General features: G+C 38.0%; 1 pseudogene; it reads right to left on the minus strand.

Moving 5' to 3' along the window:
* Positions 1-1,548: 1,548 nt before the first annotated feature.
* Positions 1,549-2,914, minus strand: LOC147440628 (uncharacterized; annotated as a pseudogene).
* Between the last annotated feature and the right edge of the window lie 3,012 nt (positions 2,915-5,926).

Genomic DNA, 5,926 nt, shown 5'->3' on the forward strand with positions numbered 1-5,926 from the left:
ACTCATTGTCCAAGGCCAGTCCAAGGCCAGTAAGGATGGGAGGTGATATGTATCCACTTCCTTAGCAGATTCTTAATAGGGCTAATGATTATGCATTGGATATATGGGGTGATCAAGGTACTAAACAGGAAAATCAGGCCTCAACCTTTGGTGGTCATGTCGGTATTGTGTGGGTTGAAAAGAAAGAAGCAGATATGATGCCCGTAGGCAAAAGAGAGGGGGATCAAGGCTATGTTGCTCCGGGTCCGAGTAACAAGAAAGGGAAAGAGAAAGAGGGTGAAGATGCAAAAGTTAAGAGAAAGAGAAGACCTCATAGACGGTTTGAAGTAGAAGATTTACCTTTAAAAGAAGGCCAAATAGTTTACATTTTAAATAAAGACATGATTGGGAGGAAAATAGATTGTACTTTTGGACAATTGATGAATATGGTGCCCAAACTTAAGAGGTACTGGAAGTCATTAGTGAATCCAATGAAAGAGTTGAAGCATGGAAAAGTCAGAGTGTTGGGGGCTGTGGAAGAGTTACTCGACATTTGTCCTATGGTGAATTCTTGGCACAAAGGTGTGGGCATGGGAGAGGCCTACATTGATGTAGGTGCTCAACTTTGTGTGATCACACAATCATGTGTCAAGAGACTAGGTCTCATACATGCAGAAGCTTTGGGTTCGTGATTTGACTAGCAAACCATGCCAAAGCGAATTGTTTGGGGATGATTAATAATTTGAAGTTGAAGTCTTTAACATGAAGGTTATAGTAAACTTTCATGTTATGCCAACTGGCCTGGGAGCTTTTACTCTCATTTTGGGATGACCTCGGTTGAGAGCTGTTTGTTGGGGTTCTACTCGGGGGGTGTGCCATGTAGTCATGTTAATGTATAACGTGAGTTTGAAAGCAGGGGTTTTAAAATGAAAAGAATTTAGGTAATTTAACAAAAGTACATTAAAATAAGGGGTTTTTATATTCAATTTTGGACAAATTTTCTAAAATAAGGGGTCATTTTATTCATTTATACATGTTAAAAGAGGGGTTTTTTTAATACCCCACAAACGCACGCTATATAGGGGGAACTAAATGGTGAACCCCCCGAGGGGTTCTACAGCACAATGATCTCTCTCAACAAACATACTCTCAATAGAGAATCAAACTTCACTCCATAATCAGACTCATCAAAAAACACAGTCAGAAAACTTCGAACAGAGCAAAGTCAGAGGCAAGAGAAGAAGATCATACATAGTAAGGAAACTCCATCGATCAAAGCTTGAATAAATCTCGGCTCTTGTGTGTTTGTTACCCATGACTTCTACCATAAAAAGAGTTACAAGTGTCTTACTGAATGTTCTTGGCAAACATATCCGGTTGAGAAAAATCTGACCTAACCACATTCCGACAGAAGCTAATTCTGACCAGCATGACATAGTCTGGTGAGCACTATTCTGACAATTCTATTACCCTTTCAACTCATGGCACGTCCCTGTGGTGGATTTTGTAAAAATCTGACTCAAATTTACATACTCCTTGATCCCGAACAAAGTATGACCAAAAACAGCTTTAAAAATTACATATGACACTTAGTCTGTAAATGCTAAAGCTTTATTCACTTCTCAGTAGCTTCAAAAACATCACTGTGTGCAGCTGAATCAAAAGAAACCTCCACCTCCTGAGAATTTTCATCAACTTGTATTGTAAAATTTGCTAACTAAATGTCATGTAATTCCATTTCAGGCTCAGCATTTAGTTGTTGCTCTAATTCTTGATCTTTCATCTCCTGCAATTGTTTTTTTGAACATTCAGGTAAGTCTAATTTTTGTTTCTCCTCTTCAACTACCACATTCTCTTTCTGTTTTGCTTTAAGTTCCTGGACCTGCTTAATCCAATGCTCTCCTTCCTTATTGGGCTGCTCTACCTCCATCATTAAGTCAGCTTCATGTGTATTGACAAAACTAGTTCTAACCATTTCATATTCAAGACAATGGTCAATCTCTCTTTCATTGCTTTCCATGCCTCTTGCATTGTACTCTTCAATTGTTGACTAAGTACCTGCACATATACTTTTAACATCAATACTCCATTGACATCTAACCCCTCTTGATTCAACTCCTACTTCTCTATATCCAACAAAGGTTTAAGCCTCTAGTCAGACATCATATTCTAGACCTGCAAATCTGCATTTCTGTTGGCCAATTGCTCCAGCTCATGGTTCACTTTCCCTTCTAGAGTCATTGTCCATTCTTTGAACATCCCCAAAGACCTTTTGACCTTTGCTGTTTCACTCTTATGCTGCATCAAAACATCCTGCATCTCATCTTTATGATTTAGCTTTAAATTCTCCATCTCCAAGTTTAAATTCTCCACAATGTCAACCACTTCTTGCAATAATACCTGTGATTCCCCTATTTTTGACATGGACTGCACCTGATTATCTAACTATATTTGCTACCTTCTTAGAAACTATTGAACCTCTCCTAGCATGTGTATAACCATCCCTGCATCCTCAATGGCAACAATGTGGAACCTTCTTGATAGTTTCTGGTTCTAAATTCAATTGTCTTACTGCTTTGAACACTTCTAAATCCACTTTTCTCTTCTTTGATAGTGTGAACACCTTTTCCAATTTGGTTGTTGTTGGCACCCTCTCATTAGATGTAATGATTGGAGCATCCAACTTCTTCATGGATTCACTCATCTCCGTATTTTGCACAGCCTTCAATGCTTCCTCCTCTAAATATCCTGCTTGTACCAAAAACCTAAAGGAAGACACCTTTTCCTGATTTTCCTATATATTTGCTGGCAGCTCTACCTTTTGGTTTGAATTCTCATCCTCCTTTAACAAGTCTATTCTTCCCAACAAACGTGCACCTGTTTGCTCATTCGCACCCATATGTTCACTCAGGGATCGGTGTGAAGAACTGAACATAGTTGCTAAAAATGCAGATAGCCTGCTGCAGTTCCAAGCCTTTCTTTTATCCTACATGTAAATCTCTGTTGTAATTTCATCATACAACTAATTTTCCCAATTTACTATACCTCCTTGCTCTGCAAAACATAATGGTCCATAGTTTTTCTTTGACATATTGTCAAAATTAATGAGAAAGCATAATCTTTCCAAATACCATTGAGTTGCTCTCTCCTTGCATAATTTACATTCTTCGACATGTAATACTTTCTATTACCCTCTGTAGTCCCAAACTCCTTTTTCAACAAAGCTTCAAAACACTTAGGGATTGTGATGATACCTTTCAGTGGTAAATGAAATACATGTGAAACCAATTCGGGGGTAAAGGCTATTGTGCTTGAAATCATACCTCTGGTTTTCTAGAGAATATCCAGCTAGGATTTTTCATAGTGGTGATGTCTCCATTCATCCCATGGAAGTGTTGCAAATCCATGCATAACTATGCTTTCTAACCATGCCACATTGAACTCTAGTGTCTAGTCTAGAGATACCTTAAAATCCATAAAAGGATCCATCAAGGACTGTCCAATTTTGCTGTGCTGCGAGGAGTTTCTACAACTACTTCTTCTTCTCTTGAATCTTCCTCCTCCTTAGGACTACTGATCTCAACAGTTGGCACTTGTTCCTTGCAACGCAACCTTATGAGTGGTTCATCATGCTCCGACTCGTCGGGCTACATGGCAGTGGTAGACTTCCCTCTCACCATAGCTGGAGGTATGTGTAGGGTGGGTGTGTACTTGAAGAAGTCTAGCGACAACATAAGAGAAAGTAGAGTGCGACAGAGTTCAAGGTTTTCACCTTCGGGTAGTGCACCTTGATTTTTACTCATATCAAATATTACTTGCTGCACTATGATTTCATCTAATGGAGAATCATCCCGCAATGTAAATTTTCAAATATGCCTTAAAAAATCCGACCCAAAAATATCCAACCAACAAAATTCCGACCTCAGGTATTTCAAAAATCTGACTTGACCACTCTGAACATTGATTCCTCTGTCCTATTAGTAAACTACTGTGCATTGTACAATTAACCTCAACACTATTGTTGGTCATCCCCTTTTGAAATTGATGAGTTCCAAACTTGCTTCCCTGACCACTTTCGGAAAACTCTTCTGGTTGAACCAATCCTGCTAAGGGCCATTCCAAATGGGGTTGTTTCCCTTGGAATTTCTTTAATCTAAAACCATTAGCAGCTTTCTTAACTCTAATACCAAAAATATTAGCAACTATGAATGTTTCCTATCCCAAATCCTGGGCAAACTTATATGAACCAATATATCTCAAAGTTGACTTTCTTGGATGTGGCCCTAATCTGGTGTTATACAACATTACCAAATCTCCAACTTGGAAAACTTTAAACTTAGCATTCATACTCACCCAAGCTTTCCTCCTTCTCTGAATCACTTTAGATATATATGAACTAATCAACGTGTCCTCTTCTAACTGCATCAAATATTTGCTCATGTACCTGACTGACAATTGTGGACTCATTTTTTCTGCAATTACTCTAAGGCTTGGAACCACAAACTCCATAGGGACCACAACTTCTAGACCATACACCAATTTGAATGGAGTCATACTTGTGGTGACCTTGAAAGTTGTCCTAAAAGACCACAATGCTGAATCAAGCTTCTGATCCCAATCCTTCTTGTTGTCTTGAACAAATTTCTTCAATATCTTCACTAAAGTCTTCTTTGTGCTTTCAACCTTGTCCATTAGCTTGAGGATGATAAGTTGTGGACTTTTTGTGCATAATCATATGAGATTTTGTTAATTCATCAATCACCTCATTTAGAAAATGGCTTCCTCTATCACTCACCAACTCCACAGGACATCCAAACCTAGTCATGATGTTATGATAGAGAAATCTGACTACACTCTGAGCTTTATTATCTTTGAGAGCAACAGCTTCAACCCACTTGGTACAATAATATGTATCCAGCATAATGTACTTATCACCAAAAATGGTCTACTTTATAAAGAAAACTTCCTTCTCTGGTCACTTGAAAATCTGGCATTGTACCATCTATCAAAAATGTTAACATTTGATCATACCATTATTCAAAGACTATATTTTTGAACTTCAAACAACTTAGCATCAGGTAGGTTATCTTGAACACCTGTTGGTTCTTCACCAGTGTCAATTCTACTCAAATAATCAGCAATGGTGTGCTCTTTGCTAGGAGTATGAACAATTACAAAGTCAAAATCTTGTAACAATAACATCCATCTTGCTAATCTTCCAGTCAGCAATGGCTTCTTAATCAGGTAAAGCAATGCCTGATGATTCACATGAAAAATAACTCTCTTGCTCTACAAATAATGTCTGAATTTGGTTAACGCATTAGTACCATGCCAAGAGCTTCTCTTTCTATCAAAATATAATTCCTTTTAGCTGATGTTAACACCCTACTAGCATAGTAGACAGGTCTAAACCATCCCCTAACTCTTTCCTGCACTAGGGCAACACCAATAGCCATATCTAATGCATCAACAAATACATGGAAAGATAATGACCAATCTCGAGGTTGTAATATTGGTGCTATTGACAACATTTTTTTTAACATTTGAAATGAGCTCTCTTGAGGTTCTTCCCATATAAAAGGTACACTCTAATTTGTTAGATGAGTAAGAGGTAGACAAACATTTACCAAATATCTGACATATCTAGCATGCCATTTCACCTGACCAACAAACCTGCTAACTTCCTTCACATTTTATGGGGCCTTTGCTCTTTTAATAACTTCAATATTCTTCTCATCAATGGACATCCCTTCATGAGAAACTAGAGGCCCTAAAAGTACTCCACTTTTGACATCCATAACACTTTTAAAAGGATTAAGGCACATTTTGAATTGTCTACACCTTTCAAAACATAACCTCAAATGCTGTAAATGTAGTTCCTTCTTTCCAAATACTGAAAAATCATCCACAAAAACTTGCATGAAATCCTGCAAATAAGGTTCAAATG

Source organism: Adiantum capillus-veneris, chromosome 15, assembly GCF_014529385.1.
Source record: "Adiantum capillus-veneris isolate H3 chromosome 15, ASM1452938v2, whole genome shotgun sequence".
Lineage (NCBI taxonomy): Eukaryota > Viridiplantae > Streptophyta > Polypodiopsida > Polypodiales > Pteridaceae > Adiantum > Adiantum capillus-veneris.